General features: G+C 37.0%; 1 pseudogene across 1 annotated transcript; it reads left to right on the top strand.

Moving 5' to 3' along the window:
- Positions 1–4,506: 4,506 nt before the first annotated feature.
- LOC149541492 (2-alkenal reductase (NADP(+)-dependent)-like) lies at positions 4,507–12,318 on the top strand (annotated as a pseudogene). The gene is made up of 6 exons (XR_016355135.1): positions 4,507–4,842; positions 4,953–5,127; positions 5,256–5,422; positions 11,365–11,446; positions 11,694–11,817; positions 11,897–12,318. The product of XR_016355135.1 is annotated as a 2-alkenal reductase (NADP(+)-dependent)-like (transcript).
- Positions 12,319–13,958: the final 1,640 nt, after the last annotated feature.

The raw sequence follows: 13,958 nt of genomic DNA on the forward strand, positions 1-13,958 counted from the left end.
CATTTAGAACTAAATCCTACAATGAGCATTCTCTATGAAAATTTCTTTTAATCATTTCAACAAATTTGTAATCCACACATTTTACACTCAATGCGACTACACCTCTCTGTGATTTTAAAAATCATCTATTGGTGCAATTAAATATTCTTAATTACACTTCAACACACTTAGGATAATGCATTTGTGTATTTGTTCATGTAGATACATGTAGAATTTTACACTTCACTTTAGTACATTGTGTAAGTGAAATCCACTTGAGGTGGAGTTAGTTGTTATCTCATACCTCTTTATGTGTTAGATCCACCTTTGATGCTCTTATCACATTATCATTCTCTCATTGTTTCACATATTGCTTATACTTTGTTAAACAATGGAGGATGATCCACCACTATTGGAAATATGATTCCACCTTGTGTGATTGATAGGTCATCTTTCACATCAGTCTTGGTTATCATGTATTACTTATAAATTCAAGCATATCTAATTTGTATTTAACTATTATTGTTTGACTATTGATCATCATTGAGTCCTTTCAATTGAGGATCATATCATTTTTTGTCTCTTGTTCTATTATATATTGCAAGAAACCAACCATGATGAGATCATTACAATAATAATAGGATTAATGAGCTCAAAAACTTACTTAAGAAGAACAAAATCAATGTGTCAAATGCTTCTACATCCACTTCAAAGGGAAAAGAGAAATCACTTTTGGAAAGTTCAAGTTCTTTAGAGGAATGGATTCTTGACTTGGGTTCCACACTTCATATGAAAGCTTCAAAGGGGGAACTTTCTTCATTGGATCCATCTAAGATACCTCACATATAGGGAACAATACACATGTGTAAGTTGAAGGGAAAGGACAAATTGAGATGGAAAGAGATTTCAAAGTTGTTCTTTATGTTCTTAACCTTAGCACCAATCTCCTTTCAATTTATCAAATCACTCAAGTCTATGGAGGTGAAAATAAAGTTGAGCTCCTCTCTGATGTATTTATGGTAGGAAATGATTCATTGGTTATATTTGGTAAAGCTAATTATTACATAGGGCTTTATTCTTTCTCCCAATTTGTCCCTAAATTTTCTTCTTCACATTCCTTGTTGACACATACACAGTCACAAACTAAATTATGGCATGAGCGGTATGAGCATTGTTGACTTCCATTATATTCACCAAATTTTCTCTACACATATGGTCAAAGGTCTACCTACAATCAACTTTTCTAAGGGTGAGTGTTCCATTTGCATAATGAGTATACATGTAGAAGAGAAGTTTGACAAAGGAAAGTTTTGGAGATCATCGTTTATCCTTGATTTGGTTGACAATGTTCTAATAGGATTTTTCCTAGTGACATCAATCAACAAGGGTTCTATTTTCCTCAGATTCTTTGATGCATTTTTATACTACACATGGGTCTACTTTCTTGGTCACAAGAATTTAATGTTTGATAAGTTTATCACCTTTAAGGCTCGTGTTGAGAAGCAATAAAAAAAATCCATAAAGGTTTTTTGTATAGACAATTAAAGAGGATATGTGAACTCAAGACTTATGGACTATTGCAAACATGAGGGTATTGATCTTCAAAATCTAGTTACATCTAGTCCACAACAAACAAGAGTTACATAAATGAAGATTAGAACTCTTAAGGAACTAGCAAGCTACATGATTGAAGCCAAGTCTCCTAATCCATAACTTGTGGTAGAAGCTATAAGTTATGCTAATCATATTCTCAATAGATCTCTTCATAATGCCTTAGATGAAATGAATCCTTTTGAGGCATGGTGTAGAAGAAAACCAATTGTGAAATACTTTTGAGTATTTTGTTGTCCAACATGGGCACACATATCTTCAAAAAAATGCAAGTAAGCTCCACCAAGGCATTGCACAATCACTTGATATGAAGAAAGCATTAAGGCGTAATAAATTTTATGGATCATGAGACTCATGAGATCTTCCTAGAGAGGAATGTTCACATTGAGGAAACCTTACTCCTCTACATACTCTAGACATTGTGGAAACTGATAGTGACAATAGGGGCACTAATTCAAATGGTTTATCTACCTTAACCTTGACATAGGATTACACCTTTTCCTAGTAAACTCAAGGTTGAGGATACTCCATCATCTTCCACTAGATCTCGTTGGGTCAAACAAACTCTCAATTCAATAGGTTCACTTGTGGAGGATCCTTCAAATAGTCAAAGGACAAATTCACAACAGATCATCTTCTACATGCATAAATTGCTACAATGATAGGTCCATGTAATTCAATACAATTGGGTACACTTGTCTTCTAGTTACAACATCATGGGACAACTACTTGTACAATGCAAGTTTGTGTGTGGAGTCCTACAATGCAAATATGGGAGACATCATTGATGACACACATCTTCTATTTGATGAGAAATATATCTTAATAGTTGTTGCAAGGGAATACTGAGACCCTCTTGTCCATTCTCTTCACGATCAATATTTTATGTATCATTATGTACAAAAGTTGCAAGATGTATCTTTATCATTAAAGTAAACATTTGGTTCTTTGGGACATGTTCCACATACATCCTTGTAAGATTTTGACTTGTTCTTTCAACAATTTTGTAAGGGGAAAGCCTTTAGTATTGACACAAGGATAGTTGAACATTTTTTAGAGATATCATACATCTTGAGATCTCTTCCTATAGATTGGAGAGGTATCTCATATACATCGATAACAATGTTTCTTCTTAAGGGGAAGAACATTGACTAACATTCATGAACTAGCTTCTACATTCATCCTAGAGCAATTATATCTGATACATTGAGAGGGGGCTATCTTGTCTCTCTTCTTCTTCTTCTACTCTCTTATGGTGGGCGAGGGGGTGGGGGACATTTTCTCGATGTGGAGTTTTGTCATTCTTATATTTCTTGATTGTATATACATGATATATATATCCATCTTGTTTGCTTCCCATCTCTCTTTTGGGAGGAGGATTTTTTCCATGAGGTTTTCCCTCTTTCTCCACTTTTTGAGAGGTTCCATTTCTTTTGCATATTGTATAGGGGTGCCTAACACAACCTAGTATCTAAGACCCATCATTCATCATTATCTAGCATTGTGAATTGAAGTATTGAAGTGTATTCTCTTGAAATGCACTTGGCAGGGGGGAGGGGGTGGTGTAAGTGCATATACTTTGCTTAAGTCTAATTAGGGTAATGCATTTGCATATTAGTTTTCACATAGACATAAAGGAGTATGTAAAATGCACTCGAGGTGGAGTTACTTGTTATCTCATACCTCTTTATGTGTGAGATCCACCTTTAGTGCACTCTTATCGTCATCACTACTAATAGACATATTCCACCTTGTGTGGTTGATAGGTTATCCATTGCATCACTCCTAGCTATCATCCATTGTCTATATACTTAGTCATATCTACTTCGTATTTATCTATTGCTGTTTGATTATTGATTACCATTAAATCCAATCAATCAATTGAAAATTATATCATTTTGTCTCTCTCATTTTATTATATATTCAACTTCTAGATCTTTGAATTTTCATTCTTTACCATTAGAAAATTATTACACCATCACATGCCCTATGTGTACTTCTACATTCAGCACACATAACTCTCAAGGTAATTCCAACTCTGTGTGAGTCATGCTTTGATGAACGCCATATTTTCCAAGCATATCTTTTAATCAGCATTTCAAACTATAATATCTGCCCAAAATCAAACAATAGAGACATGTGCTTTCATGCATTGCAGTTCAGGGATATTCTTCATTAGTTGGACAAAAACAAACCATGTTGCTTGTCTATACATCCACATTCTTGTGCAAGACCTGCAGTCACTCTAACTCTGAACGATTGAATATAGAGTGCATTGCTCATATTAATAGCTATATTCCTACCTTTTCAACAACTATGTTTCCGTAGATTTGTGTGCCATTTCTAAGTTCCCATATTTGCAAGCACGTCCATACATTACATTCCTAAAGCTACCCACTATGCACAAGCAGTGAAAAATGCTGGCAAAGGCGTTAAAAACTGTCTTTATATTGGCACATATATTTACATACAACAATAACATCAATCCACATGTTATAAGGAGGCGACTGAAAGAGGTCATTATTGAGCTTGGGTCCAAAACCACTGGCATTTGCTTGAAGCTTCTAAAGCCTTTGCACCGATCCTACGATTCAATAGTAATGGCATTCCCTGATATCAGGAAAATATCTTATATCATAGAATCTTTAGAATCGTTATATTGTTATTATTTTATATATTTTTCGATATGATGAAAGTTTTAAAGACTGCCCCTGCAAAATCATATTATAATTAGGAACTCTGGAGCATCATTAAAACTTTTAGAAGGCCCATTAATTACCAACTCTGATACCTTTTTATACTAATCAAAAGACCTTGCAAGCTGTGTATTTGTTTTCTCTCTCTCTCTCTCTATATATATTTAAAGCATCTAACATGGTGCTCAACAACTTATCAACTTGGCTGTACCAAGCGAACATTAAAGTAAAATTACATCCGTTGGGAGCCAAGGGGGCTGAATCCAGCTTCTTTTTAAACCGTCTTCAATTGTGTAAAACCATTGAGCTTAGACAGAGGTTAAGCATGGAGAAAATGGTGAGGAGCAAACAAGTTGTGTTGGTTTCTTATGCCGATGCAGGGCCTGTAACAGATGATCATGTGAAAATCAGAGAAATCCAGTTGAATTTAAATGAATGTAAGGAAGGAGAAGTCGCCGTGCAGAATTTGTGGGCTTCAGTGGATCCATATCTCAGATGGCGTATGAATAAAGACACCAAAAGGGGACTCTATTTTGACAACTTCAAATTAGGCGAGGTTTTGTGTTCATAGTTTCTTAGCCTTGTTTGATTGAATTTCCAAAGTTCTATGCAATTATTATGATCTTTGAAAAATCAATTCACCATAAATTACTGTGCATTGTGCAGCCCATCTCTAATTTTATGGTTGGGAAAGTAGTTGTCTCTGCCCATGCCGGATTTGAAGTGGGTGATTTGGTAACTGGGTTGTATGATGTTTCGGAATACAGCATTGTGGGAGGATCAATGCTTAGAAAACTTGACCCTAATTTGGCTCAACCTTCTCATTATTTGGGGCCCCTAGGTACTGATCCATGGTTTTATTGACACTCTTAAGGTTTTCTTGTATTTGAGATATGTTACATTTTTTGCATCTTCCTGTAGGATTTTGTTTTTGTTTTTGGGATTGAAGGATTGTGTGGATTGAATCAGGAATGGTATGAATGAGTGCTTGGGGTGGTTTACTGTTACTTGGAGAGCCTAAACGTGGAGAGGAAGTGTTTGTTTCAGCTGCAGCAGGAGCAGTTGGTCTTTTAGTGGGGCAGTTGGGCAAAATTAAAGGCTGTCGCGTTGTTGGCAGTGCTGGTACTGACCAAAAGGTGATTCGTCTCTATTCAACTTGTGCTGTTTTTTCTTAAACGCTCTTTGCAAATTCTTCTTGCTATATGGCTAGAATCTATGAAACATTGATTGTTCTATATACATATATATAAACCTAGGAAGATGTGATTGCTAACAGAATAATTTTCTTTGTAGAACCAGTCTAGATCTTTTCGATGGTTTATGATTTGAAAATTTATATTAAGATAAATTTTACTTTTTTAATGTTTTGTTTGTGTCTCTATTATGAAAAGGGGGAGGAAATACCGAAGCAAATGGGTTCAACTGCTATATCATTTATGAGAAACTTTGTTGCTTAATGGATGGTTTCATCTACCAGTGTTTTGGTTTCCATCCAGCACTCTGACTCTAACGGTAGTTTGGATAGGTTCTCTACTGAATCCTGTTTAGACTCTGGTTATAAGGTATTCATTGGCTTAAGAAACAGCGGCCCTGTTAAGGGGCATGCATGATATGATTTTATTAGTCTAGGTTGGTTAGGCTTTTATGATGTGGTAAGAAGGGTGGGTGTTCCTTCACGTAGCATAAGAATGGTGAGAAAACTAAGAAGTAGATGGCTTGTCTGATTAAGCATCTGCATACAATGATGTGAAATCAAGGTTTGGTACTTCGGTGCCTAGGGGTTTTGGATGATTCCTTTCATATGAAATTTCCTGATCTCAAAACTGAAGTGGCCAATTGAAATCAATATTTTTCAGGTGATGTTATTTTTTTTTACTTAAAGAGAGGTTTTTACTAAAAGAGGGGTAAAAATAAGGCAAAAAATAAAAACAAAAAGGAGAGCTCAACAAGGAGCTCTATCCTAAGCAACAATGCCATCTAACTCACGAGACAAATTCAAGGATAGCTGCCCCCTATCCACAATATTCCATCCTGAACATGATCAGAAGCCCATTTGGCCAAGAAATCAGCAGCTGTATTCCATTCACGAGGAATGTAATTAAAACTAACGGACTCTAGAGAAGTACAAAAGAGAAGAGTTTGATTAGCAATAGAAGCCAATTGCCAGCTAATATCCTCAAGCAATTGCAAAGTCAGCAAATTCACCACCACTTGAGAGTCAAATTCCCAAATAAGCTTGCACCATCCCCTCAAACAACATTGCTCTGCAACAAATAAAATGGCTAGGGTGTCCATGAGATTGTTAGTATGTCAACCCTTATGCATTGAGAAAAGAAATTGAACTTCTCTAGAGTTGCATCGAGCCACACCCCCAATGTTTGCAAGACCTGGATTTCCCCGAGAAGAACCATCAGTGTTGACTTTAAGAACTCGAGGTGGAGGAGGTGACCAATGACCCACACAATTCACCTACCGCTTCCCTTGATTTGGAACATTATGATACCATTGACCTGCAGCCCATGAGAACTCATGCTGAAAATGAAAGTTAAAGCGAGTGCAAATAGCAAGATCACAAGGATCCATACCTCTATCTAACTTACACTTAGCTTGAATAATTTCCTGAAGAGAGTGGGAAATCTTCCACCAAAGATGCATGACTCCAATCTGGACATCCCAAAAGATTCATCAGTTTCTCTCCAACCAGATATGCTAAAGAATAAAAGAGGGGCCAGGAATCCATGTAGCCTAAAGAGGTGAAGCCTTGGAGGGGACACTCTCCAAGCAATCCCAAAACTTGGGCAAGGAGGAAGCATGTTGATAAGAGCAACCCCAAGAGCTCCACCAAAGATGCCATAAGTGGGTAGAAAAAGAACAATAGAAGAAGAGGTGAGAGACAAACTCCTCTCCATCACCACATAGCACGCAAAAGGATGGGCCCTGAAAAATATGTTTACAAAGATTATCCCACGTAAGACATCGGTTGTGAGCCACCAACCACATGAAGAAAATACATTTGGACAAAGAAAATTTATTCCAAACTTGCTTCCACCAAGGGATCTCGTCATCCTCTAACAATTGTCTAGGAATCTCTTGTTACCCGGTAGAAACAAAATATTTACCAAATAGGGTAACACCCCAAGCCAAAACGTCTGGCTCCAGAAGGGAGCAACACTCCCTAGAAGCCAAAATTCTAGAAAGCTCTTGGCAGCCCGCCTTTGAGCCCCCAAGAGGCCAATTTGAAGAGTGCTTCCATCTATATCTGACAACAAGACACAACTGATAAGGAGTCTTATAATGAGCCACTTTATCCCATCCAGCAACAAGAAACGAATCCCAGAGAGTTTGAAGATGAGGGTAGGTGGATAAGATGGGAGGGCTGCCATCCTAAGCATTAGACCAAAGAAAAGCCTTAGATCCTCCCTTACATATCCAGAAAAGGCCCCTCTTAACCAATTGAGCTCCAGTTTTGAGAGTATTCCACACTATAGAGTCACAACCTTTAAGAGGAGGTGTGGAAATAGACCAAGGATCAGCACCTCTAAAATACGTATGAGTAATTATACGAGCCCAGAGTTGATTTTGTTTAGAGCACCATCGCCAGTAAAGCTTAGTAGCCAAATCTTGGCTACTCAAGATAGAAGATTGGAGGCCAAGACCACCCTCCTTCTAAGGCCTGCAAACAGTCTTCCAACTAATCAAACTTCATTTAGAGTTATGCAAATTACCACTTCAAAGGAATTACCAAGAAAGAGCATCAAATTCCTTGAAAAAGCAAACAAGAGCATCTTGAACCATGCTTCTATAAATGGGGAGTGTCTGAATAACATATTGAAGAAGGGTAACATGAGCAGCAGTAGATAGCCATCTATGGGTCCATTTATTTATCTTCTCCTGAAGCTTGTCAATAAAATTCTGCTAAAAGAGGTGTGGCTGCCTAGAAACAACGATAGGAATGCCAAGATATGTCAAAGGAAGTGAACCAATCTGAAACCTAAGGATATTAGTAATCCTTCGCTGAATAGGTTCAAGAGTGATAAAGAAATATATATAGAAGATTTGTGTTCATTAACTTTCTAGGTTGTTGCCGCCAAATAAATATCCAAAGTATGTCAGAAAGCTTTAGCTCCCTTGACTTGAGCAATTTCTGCAATAGTAGAGTCATCAACAAATTGAAGACGAGAAAGAGAAGGTATATCATTGCCCCAATGCCACCCCTAGATAGAGTTCTAGGACACTTAATGCTTAATGAATCTACCCAAACCCTTAGCCATAATAATGAAAAGATAGAGGGAAATAGGATTACCCTGGTGGAGACCCCTAGAAGCACCAAATAACTGAGAAGGTTGGCCATAAAGAAGAACAAAGAAAGAGGCAAAAGTGACATAGCTCATAGTCCAATTCACCCACTCTGAGCTAAAGCCAAAGGTAAGAAGAATATTCCTTAGAAGGCTCCATTTGACTCTATCATAGGCCTTAGCCATGTCTGACTTAATAAACATAGATCGCTCCCTTGAGCTAGCCATAGAGTGGATAGCTTCAGTAGCAATAACCATCCCATCTAAGATTTGTCTTCCAACAACAAAACCTCCTTGTTCTTTTGAAATAATATAAGGAAGTCATGTTTTAAGTCACTCAACAATCAACTTTGTTATAACTTTGTAAGCCACGTTAAATAGAGCAATAGGTCTAAAAAATTCCAGTTGGTTAGCCCCATGTTTTTTGGAATAACCAAGAAAGTAAAATTCAGTGCCCAAAGCATCTGCTTGGTAGAATAAGATTTTTTTAACAACTTCTAACAAATCCTGATTAATGATGTCCTAGAAGCCTTGAAGTAATTCAATGGGAAAGCCATTGGGGTCAGGAGCTTTTCCCTTAGGCATACCAAAGACCACCTCCTCCAACTCAGCCAAAGATATCAGGCGCACAAGATAATCATTCATTTCCTGAGAAATAAGGGAGGGAATGCAGGACAAAATAATATGCTCTTCATTATCAGCAAGAGGAGAATCCTCGGAGAAGAGGTTAGAAAAGTACTGAGTAGCCTCTTGAAACAAAGCTGGCAAGGAAGACAACTGAATATCTTTAGAATTAACCAAATAAGAAATATAGCTCTGATTCTGATGAGATTGCACATTCTTGTGGAAAAAGGCAGTGTTCCTATCACCTTCTTGGAGCCAATCAACTATGGCTTTTTGCTTCCAGTATATTTCCTCCCGAAGATCCCATTCTTCCACATCTCTAGAAGCGAGGGATTGAGCATTCCCTAGATCCTCTAAGAAACCAAGATCCCTAATCTGTCTGGTTATGACATCTAGATGGTCCTGAGCGAGCCTCTTCATGGAATGAAGGTTCCCAAAACAATCTTTGTTCCATCTCTTCAGCTGCCTTTTGACATATTGAAATTTTTTAGAAAACGAAAACATAGCAGTACCAAAAGCAGGGTCACCATCCCTCCACCAGCAAGAAATAATATCATGAAGAGAGCAGTCCCGAAGCCACATGAGCTGAAACTTAAAAGGAGGATTCTTAGGAATAATACCCCAGTGGCAGAAAATTTAATTGGCCAATGATCAGAATCCCTCTAGTCTAGAATTTTGGAAGAAAGAGTGAGGGCACCACTAACCCAAAAGAAAGAAAGTAAAAATCTATCCAGACGTTCTGAGATAGCATCAACTCTAGTCCTTCTATTATTCCAAGTAAAGAGACCATTAGTGGGCTTAATATCAAAAAGATGCAAAAGATCTATATTTTTATGAAGAAGATCAGAGGAAGGGCTTGACTGGGGTGACCCACCCCGCTTCTCTTGTAGACTTAAAACTGAATTGAAATCTCCTACGAACACCCAAGGATGGTAAGGATGAAAGTTTCTAACATGCCGAATATGTGTTCAAAGTTCCACCTTTCCCACAAAATTGACATGCGCATACACATTAATAATTAGGATCACCTCACTTTAATCCAAAGAAGAAGCCACCAGAGAAAGAGCTGAATGAGAAGACACCCAGCCAAAGGGGAGAAATTTTTTGAGGGTCCCAAAAGATAGCCAAACCACTGGAAGTCCCCATAGTCCCAACACTCTGGCATTGCCCATGAGGCCAAATACTAGAGGCAAATCAAACAATAGACTCTACTGGAAGCTTTGTCTCCTGGATATAAGAAATGTCTAGAGAATGATCAATCACCAAATTGGGAATAACCTTTTGTCTAGGGATGCTATTCAACCCCTAACATTCCATGAGAGGATGATCATCACTGAGTAGAATGGAGAAATGAGCATCCAAGGGTTTCACAGTCCCAGACTTTATCAACATATCTCCTGCAAATCTGAGCTTCTCTTGGTCTTTTTTACGCGCACTCTTTAGAGGAGTAAATGAAACCATCTTAAAAGGTCTTTACAGCAAACCCAAAGGAAGGGGATCCCCTTACATTTACCAGATGTCGGCACATCCTTAACTAAGTCCGCCAGAACACCATCATTATCTTGAGGCGCCATATGATTCACCAAAGCTCCAGACTCGGTAGTTATAGGGAGCTCATTTGTCCCCCGGTGATGTTAGACTCTAAGTTGATAAGTGTAGATTTTAAGTTTACTACTGCTCCCTGCCCACATTATGTATCTTTTCCAAACTATGTAAGTAGAAGAATTTAGATCCCTATCTATTTTAGGCCGAGACATATGGATTCTGGATGACAATTGATATTCTTTCTTTTTGTAATAAGGCAGACCTTGTGTATTTTTATGGTATTCTATGAATGCAGTAATATCTGATATGATAACTAGTTCAGTACACGTTAATCTTGTGTTTTTTTCCCTTCATTATGAAATCTATTAAGCTATTTGGAATCCAAACTTTAATAAGACCAACCATTTTATAGCTTTTCACATGACAATTGATATAGTTTCTTTTCCTAATATGGTAGACTTGGTGGGCAATGCCTTGAATTAATTAAAGAATAAAATTAATTAATATGTCTAGTATTACTCTTAATTGAATTATATCTGATGTGATCAGTTGATTACAAGTTAACTTGAATCACTCGAATCCATTAACTATCCGATGGCTTTATGCCTTATCAGGTTAAGATGTTGAAAGAAGAATTTGGGTTTGATGATGCCTTCAATTACAAGTCTGAGACAGATCTGGATACAGCGCTGCCAAGTAATTTTTTTTTGGAAATTAAATGGTTTTACATATTGCATATAGTTTAATAGACCTGTAGGTAGAGTTTGAATCTGAAGTAATTGAGGGACATGGGATGAGAAACAAAGTTTACAGTTTGTATAAATACTCCTCCATTTGTTTAAGAAACCTTCAAAAGCATTGCACTAGATTACTGAATAGTAGTGAAGCATGTAAATTAGCCCTCTTTGATTGAAGAATGATTCATTGCTGGATGATTTCTGAGTCCTGAACAGGTACTTCGCAAAGGGAATAGACATTTACTTTGAAAATGTTGGAGGCAGTTCTCAATCACATCAACATGAATGCAAGAATTCCTGTATGTGGAATGATCTCCTCAATATAACCAGGTAAGCCAAATTTATATATCTGTGACCTATGGATTTAAAAAACACTTTATTGGTGAATCCGATGCTTTGCCCATTGCAGGAATGGGATAAATGTTATGGAGTGAGAAACCTTATGAATCTGGTAGGAAAATGTGCAAAAATGCAAGGGTTTCTTTCTGGGACGTTTCTTAATCGGAGGGAGGAATTTGTGAAGGAGATGGGAGGATACATGCAACAAGGTAAAATCAAATTCAAGGCAGATGTGAAACAGGGAATAGAGAACTTCTTAGAAGCATTCAATTCTCTCTTCAGTGGGGGAAACACAGGGAAAGTTCTGGTTCAGATTGCACACAGCTGAGGCCAGGTGTTTAAATTTGGGCAGCTTTTCTTTAAAAACTTTTGAAATTAATAAGGTAAATTGGCCCCATTTATTATTATTTTTGTTCATAATTTTATTTCCTTTTAGAAAAAATAATTTTTGAATGTTAATCTTTTTAATCAATCAGAATTTTTTTGGGTCTATATCTTATGTATTTTGTGCAATACATGGATCTATTGGTAGGATATGAAACAAACAATGCTGTATGTTTCAATGAAGAATTTCAAATCAATCATAAGGAGAGGACTTAATAGTTGAGCAATTTAACTTTGTTTTTATGTGAAAATTACAACTTAGATAAGTATGTTAAATCTCAAAGATAATTAGATTTGTAGAAAGAAAAATAGAAATAGATAGATGTAACGTAAATAAATAAATCTATATAATAATTTTATTAAAATAAACAAGTCTTCACGTGGATTTCAGGGCCCCTCTTATTGTGTTTTGTGTGGTCATGGAGAGGAGTCTGTCTCTCATCTGTTCTTCCATTGCTCCTATTCTATTCAAATATGGCACCTTTGGTGGAGCGCTTGGGGTTGCTCTTGTCGGCATGCTTCCTCTTTGCCTGAGTTCTGGGCCCGCTTGGGTAGTGCTCCCTCCAAGTCTTCTTCTCTCCATGTTGCTTGGATTGCTGGCTCATCTTTCATGCTTTGGCATATCTGGTTGGAGAGGAATCGTCGCATATTCCAAGATTTTCGGCATGGTGTTTTGCATCTTTGGTGAAAAATATCACATTCTCTTTAGGAAACTATTCTTGTGAAGTGTGAGCTTGATGGGGGTATGGATCCGGTTGATCTTGCTATCTGTAATCGCCTCAATTTTCATCTTCAGGATGGGGCTGTAGCTCATAGGTTTTCTTCTATGTCCAGGTAGCTTCACCATCAGAGGAAGGGTCGGGTTAACCGGGATGGGCACTGGACTCCTCCTCCCTGTGGAGTTCTGAAAATTAACACTGATGGTTCTTCCTGTGGGAATCCTGACCCTGCTGGTATTGGCGGAGTGGCTCGTTGTAGTTCTGGGGATGTTAAATTTTTCTTCTCAGTTCATAAGGGGGATTATACTAACAATCTCATGGAAGCTCAGGCTATTTTATATGCTGTGGAACAATGTTGCTTGCGGGGATGGAATAAGATTATCTGTGAGTCTGATTCCCAGGTGGTGGTGAACATGCTTTCTTCGCAAGAGCTTGAGGATGTTAGTTGGCAGCTGGCCACTGTTGTTAAGCAGATTATTCTCTTCTCTACTTCTTTTCAGTTCATTAGGTTCATGTATATTCCTCGTGAATGGAACAGAACTGCTGATTGTTTAGCTAAATGGGCTTCTAGTCATGATCCGGGTTGGAATATTAGGGATAGGAGGCAACTGTCCTTTGAGATGGTGCAAGAATTTGATGATCTTGTTGCTCAGGATCGAGCTTCTTGTTGAGCTCTCCTTGTTGTATTCCTTTCTGTCTTAATAAATTTTTATCCCTCTTTTTCCAAAAAAAAATAAACAAGTAAAGATTAAATAATAGTATTAGTATTCGAATAAAATATAAAATATAATTGACGATAATAATAATAAAGCTTTGAAAATATGATTCTATTATTAATATTATAATTTATCTATAACTAATTGTAATATTTTTTATATTTCTATAATTAAAGTCGTATTGTAGAATTACTTTGAAGTAATTATTTACAAGTTCTTTCTAATCATGAACTTATTTTAATAAATATATTTTCTTTATTTATAAAAAATATATATAAATTTAATTATAAATATAAAAGTCAGCAATTTTTAA

Source organism: Cupressus sempervirens, chromosome 8, assembly GCF_028749045.1.
Source record: "Cupressus sempervirens isolate cs-2001-9-10 chromosome 8, ASM2874904v1, whole genome shotgun sequence".
In the NCBI taxonomy this organism is placed as follows: Eukaryota; Viridiplantae; Streptophyta; class Pinopsida; order Cupressales; family Cupressaceae; genus Cupressus; species Cupressus sempervirens.